This window comes from Cnephaeus nilssonii, assembly GCF_951640355.1.
Source record: "Cnephaeus nilssonii genome assembly, chromosome: 6".
Classification (NCBI taxonomy): Eukaryota; Metazoa; Chordata; class Mammalia; order Chiroptera; family Vespertilionidae; genus Cnephaeus; species Cnephaeus nilssonii.
The window spans coordinates 350,939-365,873 of NC_137077.1; the positions used below are offsets into that span (position 1 = coordinate 350,939).

A 14,935-nucleotide genomic window follows, 5' to 3' on the forward strand; every position below is an offset into this window, starting at 1 on the left:
CACCCAAGAAAAGGCCGCCTCTACTCTCTCTCCCACCAGAACGGGGTCAGCATTCTCCTAGGTCCATGGCTATTTTAAAAGCCACCTTATACCTTCATTCTAAAACCTGTTTTTGATATTTTTGCTACAGGGAGCAAATTTACCTTCCCACCTGCAACAACTAAAAAAAAATTAAAGGATAAAATATATGGAAGAGTTTTCAACAAGGAAGGAAGGAAGGAAGGAAGGAAGGAAGGAAGGAAGGAAGGAAGGAAGGAAGGAAGGAAGGGGGAGGGAGGGAGGGAGGGAGGGAGGGAGGGAGGGAGGGAGGGAGGGATTACCAGGCATACAAGGAAGCAGGAAAACATGTACTATAATGAAGAGAAAAATCAATCAAAACCAACCCAGAAATGACACAGATGATAGAATTAACAGAGACATTTAAACAGTTGTCCTAACTGTATTCCATATCTTCAAAAACCTAGAGGAAAGATTAGACATGTTAAATTGAGACAGGAAAGATACACAAAGACCCAAATAGAATCATAAAAATACTCAATCCCAAAAGAGGCAGGAAAGAGGGAAAGGGGACCAAGAACACAGTGCACTTCTCCTGTCAGCCTCTACCCGAGGCCCCGGAATGGGACCTCCACAGGACACAGACGTGGCTGTTTCCTCCTCCCACCCTCTCTCTGACCACACGACACTTACCGCTTCCTAAACCAGCAGAGGATCTCATAGCTGACTCTGCGCTGGCCCCTGCCTGGGACGCCCCTCCTCCCGCCTCCCTACTTGGCAAAGTCCTGCCAGCGCTTCAATCCAAAGTTCAACCACAACACTCACATGGAGCTTTCCTGAGTCTTCCTCAGGATTCACACAAGTCTGTTTACACATCTTTTAGAAAATCACATTATAATAATCTGGTTTTAAATATTTTCATTTATTTTAAATTATGAAAAAATTAAAAAATACAAAAAGATCCACAGAAGAGTATGACAAAGACCCATATGTTGAGATTTAATAAATGTTATGAACTGTTCACATATGCCTATTTTTAAAAACCACACATTTCTAATACATTGAGAAACTGACAACCATTCCACTCTCTTCCTCCTCAAAGGTAATCATTAACTTGCAGCATCATAATTGCATTCTTTCCCTGCTCATGTGCTTATAAGTAATGCACTGTTTTAAGAATATACTTTTAGCCCTAGCTGGTTTGGCTCAGTGGATAGAGCATAGGCCTGCGGACTGAAGGGTCCCAGGCTCAATCCCCAACAGGGGGCGTGCAGGAGGCAGCTGATCAGTGATTCTCTCTCATCATTGATGTTTCTATCTCTCTCTTCCTCTCTGAAATCAATAAAAATATTTTTTAAAAAAGAATATACCTTTATAACACATACATGTGCTCTCCAAGTGTTTTAAGATCAACTTTGAATTTTAGGAAATTGTCTGTACTGACACAGGCAGCTTTCATTTGAATTTGGTAGGCAAACTGCTGGGCGACAGGAAAGACACCTCCAGTCCAGCCGACCAGAGTCGATCAAAGATTAGACACATTCTCCAGAGTGCTACACCCGCGCACCAGTCCGGTGCAGCTGGTGGAAAAGGCAGCTCACCACAGCCCCGTCCACAGGGCAAAGTCCTGGGACGGGCCCAGGTCACAAGGTTAATAAATGTCAGTTCTAGAACTTGAATCCAGGTTGGCTCAGCAAAGTCCATGTTCTCCATCTCCACATGACCCCAGATTCTGGCCCAGTCGATAAAGAGGAAAGGGAGGTACCCAAACGGTGCAGAAGGAGTGATGAAGGTGGAGAGAGGTAACAGGAAGGTCCTGCCCTGGCTGCACGGTGCAGGGAGGCCCCGGCAGAGCCAAGAGAGGGACAGCGCAGGGTCTCATAGTCCCGAGGGGAAATGTGGCTGGGAGAGAGGTGCAGGCCTTCACAATGGAGCCATGGTTTCTTGGTGGGGTGACAAAATGTTCTGGAGTTAGTGGTGATGGCTGCACAAACTTGTAAATACACCAAAAGTTACTGAATTGTACACTTTAAGAGGGTGGATTTTAGGATGAGAAAAAATGAAGCAGTCAGTGGGCTGACAGATGGAAGTCAATTCCTGAAGAGGAGCTCCAAAAGGTGTGACCGTCACCAGCAGCCCAGGGGCACGGAAAGAGCGAATGGACACACAGAGCCTACCCCAAAGAGCTGCCCTCGAGCGGAGAAGACAGGTCCCGAAGGCCTCCACCGCAGCCCACTGGGAGGGAGATGGCGGGCAGGCGCACAAGCCCGGAGCAGCCTCTCCTCCAGTCCTGAGGACAGACCACCCAGTTCCTGTGCCGTGGGCCTCTCTGGAGACAGGGCTAAAAATGCTGACCTCCTAGGGTGGGTAGAAGGACTGACAGGCTAAGTCCTGTGCTTGGAAGCAGGCCTGACCCGGAGTGCCTGGGGTACATTAGCTCTCACAAAGCCCATGGAGTGGAGACGTGACTTCTACAAGGTGGTGGCCTGGTGGCTGAACCTCAACTCCGGGTGCAACTGCCTGGCTGGACACTCAGCCCCACCACTTACTGACCCAAGTTTCTTAAACTCTCTGTGTCTCCATCTCCCCAACTGTAAAACACGGATGACGGAAGTATATACCTACAAGGGTCAATGCGAAATGAAACAAGATAATCTATCAAATGCTCAGCACCTGCCTGGCAAACAGGAAGTGCCCAGTGAGTGTTGTTGGTCAGAGAAGGCTTCCCTGAGGAAACCTGGCTTGAGTTTCACTCATTTTAAATTAATGGCCACCACCTCAAGAGGGAGCTAGTTGCTGTCTCTTAAGACAATTGCGACAAATGTCAGATATGTACAGCTGCCTTCAGCAAGAAGTGACATCTACCTGCCCATCCTGGGCTCCTGGGCCTGCTGCAGCCCCGCAAGGGGCACGATCAGAGGACCAGGTGCAGTTCGGAGCCTCAGCTTCAAGAGGCTTCACAGCTCCACCTCAGCCTCTTGGACTCTGGTGGCCAGTGTGAAGGCCCGGCGGGCCTCCCTAGGGTGCCAGGGCCCTGCAGAGGCCTGCACACCCAGCCAAGGCCCCGATCACATACGGAAGTGGAGAGGAGCCATCTGGCTGAACCCACAGACTCATGACCGGAAACCAAGATGGTTGTTTTAAGCCACTCATCACTGGGATGGTCTGTTGCAATAGATAACTAATATCACCACCATGTTATTCCTCCTACTCTTTCCTTCACCCTCCAGCATGCATACCCCCTGAATTCATAGAAAAAGGAAAAGGTCTCAACTGGGATCTCTCCTATTCCCTGCCTCCCCTCCTGCTATGATAGAAAAGGGTCCTGGGCTCCCAAAGGCCAGCCCCTCCCCCACGCTGCAGGCCCCTCCCCTCACACCTTCCAATGCTGCCCCTCCTGCTTCTCCCGCAGGAATCTCCAGGGCCCACACTCACACACCCTGCCCCCACAGACACTTCTCCAATCCCTGTTCACAGCAAAGCTTCCTCAAGGAACTGTCTGCTCTTACTGTCCCCAGAATCATGGGAAGAAGGAAACAGAAATATGAGCTGGACACTGAGGGCACTCCCACTGCTCACAGAGGGGGGCAACAGTGCTTAGGTTAGACCACGCTTACCCAGCACACTACTGCAGGAAAAACGCCAGAGGTCATATAGAATGACCTCTGGGCTACATACAGAATGGCTAAAAACTGAAGGGGAAATTGAACAAAGAAGGGAAAATCCCACCCTGGCCAGTGTTGGTCAGTGGTTCGAGCACCGACCCACACAAGTTCGATCCCAGTCAAGGGCACATATTTGGGTTGTCTCTCTCCATTAATGTTTCTCTCTCTCTCTCTCCACCCCCCTCTCCCTTTCCCTTCTACTCTCTCTGAAAATCAGTGGAGAAAATAATCTTGGGTGAGGATTAACAACAGCAACAAAAAAAGGGAAAAAGCCCCAAAATCTTCATTAAAATTCCTCCCAAATCCTTAGCTGACTCCTGAGCTGCACACGGTTAGATGAGATGCCAAGAAATCTAACAGAAAAGAAGTCAAACTCAGAGAAACAGAGCAGGGAGTGGCTGCCAGGGATGGGGGGTGGGGGTAAAGAGGTTGTTGAAGGTGCAAACGTTCAACTATGAGATGAACGTGGTCTGAGGACCAAACGGGGACTGTAGCTGATGACACTGTGTTGTATAACCAAAATGTGCTAAGCAGGTACAACTTCTATGTTCTCACACACACACAAAATATGTGAGGTGATGGATATAATTAACTAGATGGGAAGAATCCTTTCACAATGTATGTACATGTATATAAAATTATGATGTACTTTAAATATCTTACAATTTTATTGGTCAATTATACCTCAATAAAGCTGAGAAAGAGCGAGATACACACAAACCCACACACACCCGACCAGGCAGAAAGCAGCTGTTGTGAGGTGAAAGAGATAAGTAAAGATTTCAACAGTTGTCCAACACTGGGTGACAAATTGTGGATTTTCTGTTCTGCCAGATTAGAAGGGTTTCCCATTAAAACCCCAGAAGGGCCATGGCTTAGGAGTAAAAGCCATGTTCCAGAACTGAGGGCTGTGCCCTAAAACACAGGGCAAAAACCAAAGAGATCCACCCTTGAAAAGCTTCACAGGATCAAGATGCTCTCCCAGTAATTTAACAGCCGGCCCTAGCAAAAGTTAATACTCTTTAAGGGAAGATAACCTAAAACAGAGTCTCTAGGATGTACTGTCCACTGTCCATTATTCAACAAAAAGTTACTAGACATGCAAAGGAGAAAAATGTGACCCACGATCAAGAGAAAAAAACAATCTACAGAACCAAAAAATGACCATATGTTGCAACTGGCAGATGACAACTTCAAAACACAATTATAAATATGTTAAAGGACTTTGGGGCAAACAGGGCAGAAGGTATGAGCAGGTGGAAAATTAGCAGAGACGTGTGAACTTGAAAAAAGAATCAAAAGGAAATGCCAAAATTAAAAATATAATACCTGGAATTAAATGTCACTGGATAGAATTAATAACAGAATGAACACAGAATATACTCATGCAAACAGTGAGAGAAAATAATTTTTAAAATACAGCCACGCTCAGCACCTGTGGGATAAAATCAAACAATCTAAAATAGATGTCACTGGACTGCCAAAAGGAAAGGAGAATGAGACAACAGCCAAAAAGTTTCCAAAGTTGATTACATATATCAACCCAGAGACCAAGGGTTGAAGTAAATCCCAGGAAGGATAAATACTAAAACACCAAACTCAGAAAATTACCATCAAACTGAAAAAGAAAAAAAGTTTATAGAAATAGAGAATTTACTTACTTAATAAAAATAAATAAAATATCATTTTTTTAAATATATTTTTATTGATGTCAGAGAAGAAGGGAGAGGGAGAGGAAGTAGAAACATCAATGATGAGAGAGAATCACTGATTGGCTGCCTCCTGCACACCCCTACTGGGGATCGAGCCTGCAACCCAGGCATATGCCCTTGACCGGAATTGAACCAGGGGCCTTCAGTCCCCAGGCCAATGCTCTATCCACTGAGCCAAATCAGCCAGGGCTAAATAAAATATCTTAAAACACAGCAGGAGAAGATGTCAGGTGAACAATAAGAATGACAACTGACTTCTCACCAGAAACAAAGCACTATGGGAGACAGTGGAGACACTTCTTTAATGGGCTAAAAGAAACAACTGTCAACCTAGAATTTTATAACCAGCAAAAATATCCCTCAATACTGAAGGGCAAATATAGACATTTTTAGACAAAAGCTGAGAAAATCTGTACCCAGCATACCCACAACATAAGAAATACTGAAGCCCTAGCCGGTTTGGCTCAGTGAATACAGCATTCGCCTGCGGATTGAAGGGTCCCAGGTTCGATTCCAGTCAAGGGCACATAACTCAGTTGCAGGCTCCCGGCCCTGGTCGGGGACATGTAGGAGGCAACCAATCGATGTGTCTCTCTCACATCGGTGTTTCGGTCTGTCTCTCCCTCTCCCTTCCATTCTCTCTAAAAATCTATGAAAAAATATCCTCAGGTAAGGATTAACAAATAATTTAAAAATAAAGAAATACTGAAGGAAGAGCTTCAGGCTGAGGACAATGATGCCACCTAGAAATGTGATCTGCAAAAACAATGAAGAACTTCCCAACTCATTCTCTGGGCCTAGTTACCCTGATACCAAAACAGTATCATCTGAAAATAAAGTTGTATGCAAGCAAATATCTATATATATAAAAGGCTAAGTGACTGACCATACGTATGTCTGACCGTCTGACAGGCGTAAACGATGGCACACTTTATGCTATAGATGTGAAAGAGAGAAGAATATAAGTGTGAAGTCACACCGATATTTGTTAGGTTACTATAGAAATGTCACCTGTCTGTCAACGCATCGGATGTTTTCGCTTACATTTTCGGCAATCTGATCGAAAAGATCAATACTATTTGATGATAATACGCTCATTAATGGTGGTGGTGACATTGTCACATTATTAAATAAATATCAAATTGTGACACTTCAAATAAAACAAATGAAAAGTGTATAGAATTAATGAATGACAAGCATCTTAACAGCACAAAACACGGCCAAAAAACATTTACAATTCAATCGAAACAGTCAACATTAATATTCTATAATATTTCTAAATAAATGATATAACTTTTATATTTTATTTTTAAATATTTATAAAAGTCATTAAATTGAAAAAATGAACGTTTATTTATGTATGCATGGTACATATGAGGCACACTGGCAATTTAAAAGTAAATGTTTACTCGCAAATGCGCAATACATATAAAGCTCTCACTGGCGCCAATCTCACGCGTGTGTTTCAATCTGTCATTGTCAATCGTGAATTTGACTGTTTTTGTTGACACTGAATTGTAGTTCCTTAAAATAGATAATAACGGAAATCAACATCGTCAAGAAAATATATCTGAAAAACAATTATTGGCACATTCTACCTCTGAAGCTGAACCCTGGACAATGTGATATGTAGATACTAGAGGCCCAGGGAGGGAGGGGTGTCCCTTAGTCTGGCCTGCATCCTCTCACAGTCTGAGACCCCTCACTCCTTACTGCCTGCCTGCGTGCTGCTCCTTACCGCTCGGCTTGCTGCTCCTTAACACTGCCACAGAGGTGGGAGAGGCTCCGGCCACCGCCGCTGCACTTGCCAGCCATGAGCCCAGCTTCTGGCTGAGCGGCGCTCCCCCTGTGGGAGCGCACTGACCACCTGGGGACAGCTCCTGCGTTGAGCGTCTGGTGGTCAGTGCGCATCATAGCAACCGGTCGTTCTGGTTGTTCGGCCGTAACGGTGACTTAGGCTTTATTATATAGATTGTATACTAAGGGCCCAGTACACGAATTCATGCACCTTGAAAGGAACTGTGGGCTGCAAGGCTGCTGTAGGCACAGGGGCAGTCTCAGCCCATCCTCCGTGCCCCTGCCCAGCCCCTCCTGCCGGTCTCTTGTCTGCCGGTAGCCCTGCTCCCGCCACCGCTGCTCCCGTGCACTGACGGCACCAGCCCCACTCGCACCTGCTGACGGCATGGAGTGATTGGGGCCGGCATCAGCAGCGGGTACAAGCAGTGGCTGCTGCCCCGATTGCCCCTCAGGAGCAGGGGGAGGTGGAGAAGCCCTCAGGGGCAATCGGAACCAGCACCGGACGCCGGCAGCAGGTGCAAGCAGTGGCTCTGGCGCCGGCAGCGGGTATGTGCGGAGTCAGCGCTGGCAGTGGATGTGAGCGCCGGGCAGGACCGCAGCGTGCAGGAGCAAAGAATTTTTAGTAACCACCAGAGGCTCGCCCCGATGACAGTAACCGGTGCCCCACCTTGTTCTGGCATCCCTGCTCATCTGCTCCACCATCCCACCACAGCCGACGCCCACCATGTTCCATGCATGCCCCCTGGTGGTCAGCGCACATCATAGTGACCGGTTGTTCAGTTGTTCCGCCGCTCGGTCTATTTGCATATTAGCCTTTTATTATATAGGATAACATAAAAAATATCAAATATCTACAAATATATTGAATGAAAAAAGTGTACCATCATACTGAAAACCACAAATAATTGCTGAGAAAAATTAAAGATTTAAATAAATGGAGATATATACCATGTGCACATATCAGAAGACTCGACGTTAATTCAATTCTAGAATTAATCTGCAGATTCAATGTAATTCCAACCAAACTCTCAACAAAAATTTTTGTGTGAATTGAAAAGCATATTCTAAAGCTTGCAGAAAATTCTGTAGAGAAATAAAAGTGAAGGTCTTACACTACCTTATTTCAAGACTTGCCGTTAAGTTACAGTAATTCAGACAGTGTGGTGTTGGCACAGGACAGAAAAACAGACCAATGGCACATAACAGAAAGCCCAGAAATAAGCCTACACACATCTTCAGGTAATTTATAACAAAGCCTCCAGTGCAATTTAATGCAGAAAAGAGAGTCTTTTCAACAAATGATGCAAAAAAGATTATATAATCCACATGGAGAAAAAAAGTACCCTGATTCTACCTCACCTAAAAAATAATGCAAGATGGCCCAGCTGGTATGGCTCAGTGGTTGAGCATCAACCCGTGAATCAGGTCATGGTTCAGATTCCTGGTCAGGGTACATGCCCAGGTTGCAGGCTCGATCCCCAGTAGGGGGCATGCCGGAGGCAGCTGATCAATGATTCTCTCTCATTGATGTTTCTATCTCTCCCTCTTCCTTCCTCTCTGAAATCAATAAAAACATATTTTTAAAAACATGCAAGATGGGTCATTCAGAAAGTAGATCAGCCCTGTCCAGTGTGGCTCAGTTGACTGAAGCATTGTCCTGTACACCAAAAGGTCACAGTTGGATTCCTGGTCAGGGCACAAACCTAGACTGTGGGTTCGGTTCCTGGTTAGGGTACATAGGAGAGGCAACCAATGGATATTTCTCTTTTACCTCTCTCTCTCTCTCTCTCTCTCTCTCTCTCTGACCCCCCTTCCACTCTCTCTCTCTAAAAAAATCAATTAAAAAAATATCTTTGGGTGAGGATTAACCAAAAAAATAAATAAAAGCAGATCAGTATTTGCTTGGAGGTGGAGTGGCAGGGAAGGGTGGGAGTTAAGGCTCGCAAAGTGGCCTGAGGAAATTTGGGGGGTGATGGATATGTACACTATCTTGATTGTGATGATTTTACATGCATATACATGTATCAAAACTTTAACAAAAGATGAAGTTTCTTTAAAGAGAAAAAGATGAATCATAAACCTACATATAAACGCTACCACTATAAAGCTACAAAAATATATATATATATTAACATATTTTTACTTCATCCGAACTAAAATTTTCTGTTCAAGACACTATTGAGAAACAAATAGGCAAACCATAAATAGGAAAAAATTTTCACCCCTCACTTCCTTTCCTCCTCCCACTCCCTCACTACATATGTATGTATATACACATTCCTCATAAAGGACTCATAACCAGAATATATTTTTTTATATTTTTATTGATTTTTAGAGAGAGGAAAGAAGAGGGAGAGAGAGAAAAACACTGATGTGAGAGTGAAACATCAATCAGCTGCCTCCCGCACACTCCCCACAGGTGATCAAGCCCAAAACCTTGGCATGTGCCCTGAATGGGAATTGAACCAGCAACCTTTCAGTGCACGGGATGATGCCCAGCACAACTGAGCCACATTGGCCAGGGGCAAAATATATATTTTTTGAACTTCTAAAAATAAATAATAAAAAGACATACAATCCAATAAAAAAATGGGCAAAAGACCTGACACTTCACAAGAGATATAAAGATGGCCAATAAGCACATGGAAAGCTGCTTGCCATTTTATTCATCAGAGGAATACAAAGTAAAACCACAGTAAGATACCACCACCACCTGAATGGCTAAAATTAAAAAGACTGACAATACCAAGTGCTGATGTGGATGTGGAGAAACTGGGACTCTCCTATATTACTGGCAGGAGTATAAAATGGTACCAGTATGGAAAACTGTTCGGCAGTTTCGATAAAAGCTAAACACACATCTATATTATGACCCAGCAATCCCACTCCTAAATATTTGCTCACAAGAAATAACATGTCCACAAAAGACATGCCTAAGAATCTTCAGACTTTAGTCAGAATAGCCAAAAAGTAAATGCAACCCAAATGTCCATCAATACAAGAGAAATAAACAAATGATATTTTCATACAAAGGAGTATTACTCAAATAAAAAGCACAAACTACACATACAGGCATCAAAATCACTAAACCACAAAAACATCACACTGAGCAAAAGAAGACAGATACAAAAGACCATATGCTTTATGACTTCATTAATATGAAGTTCAAGAACCTTTAAGATTAATCTATAATGATAAAAATCAGAAATATGGTTGCCTTGGGATTTTGAGGGTTGGTGTAAGAACTGGAAGCAGACACAACTTTTAGGGGTGATAGGAATGCTCTATATCTTAGCATGAGTGATAGACACAATGTTATATACATTTATTAAAATTCATCTAAGTGTCCGGCCAGTGTGGCTCAGTGTTTGAGCATCGACCTATGAACCAGGAGGCCATGGTTCGATTCCTGGTCAGGGCACATGCCCGGGTTGCGGGCTCGATCCCCATTAGGAGGCGTGCAGGAGGCAGCCAATAGATGATTCTCTCTCATCCTTGATGTTTTTATATATCTCTCTCCCTTTCCCTTCCTCTCTGAAATCAACAAAAATATTTTTAAAAAGTTATCAAAGTTACATATTTAAGATCTGTACATACATTGGGTATAAAATATTAATACTTTTTACACAATGGAGTTTTTGAAAAAATAAGACTGTACAATTACATATTCCGTGCTAAAAAGAAGAGGGCTGGTTGCTGTACATGGATATTACATGATTTCCAAGAGGAAGCGGATGGCTGAGACAGGGTGAGAGTGAAACTGACTTCCCAATACAAACTGGATCTTCTGCATTGTATTCTGCATTCAGATCACCATGTGTCTGACCCACTCATTTATTTACTGTGACCTTGGGTATGTTACTTAATTTGTTTGTGCTTCAGTGTTCTCGTATGAATATTAACAGGAGTATTAAGAGAAACTACATCATTGTTTTCAGAATTAAACGATTATCAGGTTAGATGCTGAAATGTAGAATTTAGCACTGGTTTTCATTCTGGTTTATAGTAAGTTCTGCACAAGTCATATACCCACTTTATGTCAAAATGTTATATCTCACAAGGATACAAGAATAAAAGGTAAAACACTTCGTTTAAAAAAAAAAAAAGAGTTAGCCCTAGATAGTTTGGCTCAGGGGACAGAGTGTCAGCCCGCAGACTGAAGGGTCACTGGTTCAATTCCAGTCAAGGGCATGTACCTCAGCTACAGGCTCTGTCCCCGGTCCTGGTCCCCAGCCCTGGTCGGGGTGTGTGCGGGAGGCAACCAATTGATGTATCTCTCACACATTGATGTTTCTCTCTTTCCCTCACTTTCACTCTCTCTAAAAATCAATGGAAAAATATCCTCGGATAAGGATTAACCAAAAAATAATAATTATTATTACTAAATGGGATGATATAGACAATACACACTAAGAAATACCAGGGCCTGCCCTGGCCAGTGCTGCTCAGTGATTAGAGCATCAGCTGTAACCCACACACTGACAGGTTAAACAGCACTTTTAAAGTTAACCTTTTCCTTAACCAAAATAAGGGGGTGAGGGTGGGGGGAAAGGCTTTAGTCAACCTGCCCGTGTGCCTTATAGCTCCGTTTCTTCACGTTAACACACGAGGAATGGTCGGTCCTACGCCCTAGGGCTCCTGGAGGACTAAATGAAGTCCGTCCCATAAAGCATTTAACACAGTGGCACACAATAAATGGCCAATTCTTGCGCTCTGTGTGTCTGTGAGCAAACGGCCATGCCCAAGGCTTTAGCCACCATCCCCTGCTGGGCTTCTGCCTGCAGCCTGGCCTCCCTCTGGCTCCAGTCTCCCGGCGAGAGGCGCACCAAGTCAGCCAGGAGAAAGCCTTCCTTCCCACCTCCCTCTACCATACCCCCGCTCAGCCCACCCGCCTGTTCCACCTCCGAGTCCTCTCTTCCCCTCCCATCAGCAATTCCCAACAGCTCTCCCTCCCAAACCACCCAAGCTGACCACCACGGTCTACACCCACTCCCAACACCTCTCCCTCTTGCCTTAGGCATGTCCCACGTCCCACGTCCCACGTCCCACGTCCCACATGGTGACAATGGCACTTCCCAGCTCCCGGCTCCGGCCCCGGCCCAGGGCCTGCAGGGAGCAGCCCGACGGGGAGGCCAGTGCTCTCACCGGCGCTCCCGGCCACACACGTGGGATCTGGGTCCCCGAGGAGGCACCTCAGGTCTGTGCACCTGCTGTCCCTGCAAGGCTCTGTCCCCGCCTCCCAGAGCTTGTGAGTTAGGAAAGCCCAACGGGAAGAGCAAAGGGAAGGGAAGGGAAGGGAAGAGACGTGAACAGCTGACGGGGCTGGCCATGGCCTGGGACGTGGGAGGCCAAGGGCACGGCAGGAGGAGGCCGTGGGGGAGGCGAGCGGTGGGGCGAGAGAGGACCAGGCTGGAGCAGGCCACCGGGGCCAGGCCGGCGGGTCCAGGCACAACCCGAGGGCGGGTGCGGGGACGGGCGGCTGAGCTGCAGGTGGCGGGGCGGGCAGGGTACCCGGAGCCAACAGGGAGGCTCAGGCACCAGCGGGTGGACAGCCAGGCAGGGAGGAGACCGAGTGGCAGGTGGGGGACATTCAAGGCGGCAGTAGGCGCCGGAGGGAAGGGGCCAAGCGTGAGGAAGACGGGGGACGGCGGCGAGGGGGAAGGAGGGGACAGAGCAGGGGCCGGTGACGGACACGCTCGGAGCCCGGAAGCGGGGGCCCCGAGCGGGACGGAGGGAGGCAGCGAGCAGTGGGGCGGAGTGTCCCACGCAGACAGGCAGGGTCAGGCACGGGCAGGCGGGCCCCTAACGGAGCTGAAGGGGCAGGGAGGCGGAGGCAGGCAGGCAGGGGCCCTGACGTGCGGACACGGAGGCGGAGAGACCTGGGGAGACCCTGACGGGGCGGGCGTCACGGGGTGCACACCGACGGCATGTCATTGAAGGGAGGTCACCGGCAGGGGAGGGGGCGGGCACTGACACGGGGACGCCGACACCGGTGGACACGCCCGGGGCACAGAAGGGCGCGGGCGCGGGCGCGGAGGAGCCTGCGGCGGCCGCACTCACCTGCCCCGCGGGCCGGGCGTCGCGGCGGCTCCTCGGAGACCCGGGTGGAGGCCAGGGTGTTGGCGGAGGCGAAGCCCGGGCGGCCTGGGGCGGGCCGCACGCACATGGGCCCGGCCCGGCGCCTACTGACTCGGCGCCCACGGACACTGCGCGGGCCGGCGGGCGGCTCGGGACCGGCTGGGGCCGCGGGAAGGCGCTCGGGTCACTCCAAAATGGCGGCTGCGGGCCGGGCGCGCGCACGCTGGCGCGGGGGCGGGGCCTCGCACGCTGGCGCTGGGGCTTCACGGGCGGGGGCGGGGCCTCGCGGGCGCGCACGCTGGCGCGGGGGCGGGGAGTGGGCGGGGCGCTGTGTGGGCGGGGCCCGCCTGCTCACGGGGACGCGTCCGGAGCCAGAGCGGCTCTGAGCGGGGAGGCGGGTGCACCAGCGTGCTGACGGACGTTGGGTGCAGTGGGTGGGAGCAGCTTTCTCCTTTTTTTTTTTTTTTATAATATAAGTCGTAGTTTTTATTTTTTTTTAATATATATTTTTTATTGATTTTTTTACAGAGAGGAAGGGAGAGGGATAGAAAGTTAGAAACATCGATGAGAGAGAAACATCGATCAGATCAGCTGCTTCCTGCACACCCCCTGCTGGGGATGTGCCCACAACCAAGGTACATTGACCGGAATCGAACCTGGAACCTTTCAGTTCGCAGGCCAACGCTCTATCCACTGAGCCAAACCGGTTAGGGCAGCTTTCTCCTTTTATTTTTCCCCTCTGAGGTTTTGCAGAATTTCTGTATCAGCGTAGGTAACTTGTTATGGGACGATGCATTTGCGGTAATAAGTTTTCTGCTACAACGACAGCAACAGAACTCCCCCTCCGGAGAGAGGGCACACGCCTGGGGCTGGTGCCTCCCTGTTCTCTGGGGGGCCCTGCGCGATGGCCGAAGTCCTCTCCCGATGGGGCAGCCGGGTGTCCCCTGAACTCCTTGGGCACGTAGCCTGGATGCGGCCAGAGCAGGAGTGAACGCGGTAACGCCCCATGGGCCTGGCGGCGATCCCGGCTACGCGTGTTTTCCCTCCGGACTGCTAGCGCCTGAGCCGCAGCCAGCACCCGAACTGTCCTTTCCGCGTGCCTCGCCGGTTTCATGTGTTTTGCACATTAAAATATGTGCTCATTTAGCATTCGCTGGAATTGTATCATTCAGTTAAACTAATCTCCAAAATGAGAATTATTCTATCAGGTGGCGTGAAACGTAGGAAAATGATGGAACATGAAATCGAACACTTAAGGAATCTACCACTTTAGCAGTTATCTCCCAATCTACCTTGGGAAGCGGACCTGGCCTTGCCTCTGCTGAGCTTGGGCACGAGGGGGCGCGAGAGGGTTTGCTCAGGTGAGCCTCGCGCTGCTGGCTGCAGGCACGAGCCCAGGGCCTGCACCCGGTGCTCCCTGGCACCCCCTCCAGCGGCTTGATAGCAGGGGATCTACCCCTGGATACCTTTCCTGCAGGGCAGACATCTGGTAAGTCTTTAGGGTGAACCTACAGAAAAAGGGGAGGTGGGGGCCGAGAGGGGAGTGCATCAGCTTTACAACTGACGAGAGAAACGCCCCTGCAGACTGCGGGCTCGGCCTGGAGGGCCCTGCCTCTGGCATTGACCCTCTAGCAGTCTCTACTGACAAAGCTGACCGTCCTGCCAACTGCAAAAGAGAGATGCTCG

The 14,935-nt window shown here is 48.2% G+C and overlaps 1 protein-coding gene across 2 annotated transcripts in view; it reads right to left on the reverse strand.

Annotated features, from left to right (window-relative positions):
- The window catches only part of PPP6R2 (protein phosphatase 6 regulatory subunit 2), a 51,731-nt gene extending 38,255 nt beyond the window's left edge, over positions 1-13,476 (reverse strand). Inside the window, exon 1 of one of the 2 annotated variants that reach the window (XM_079774324.1) lies at positions 13,232-13,476. The gene's annotated coding sequence lies outside the window, so the exon portion shown is untranslated. The remainder of the gene's footprint in view (positions 1-13,231) is intronic. The other variant, XM_079774323.1, reaches the window with a different exon arrangement.
- Between the last annotated feature and the right edge of the window lie 1,459 nt (positions 13,477-14,935).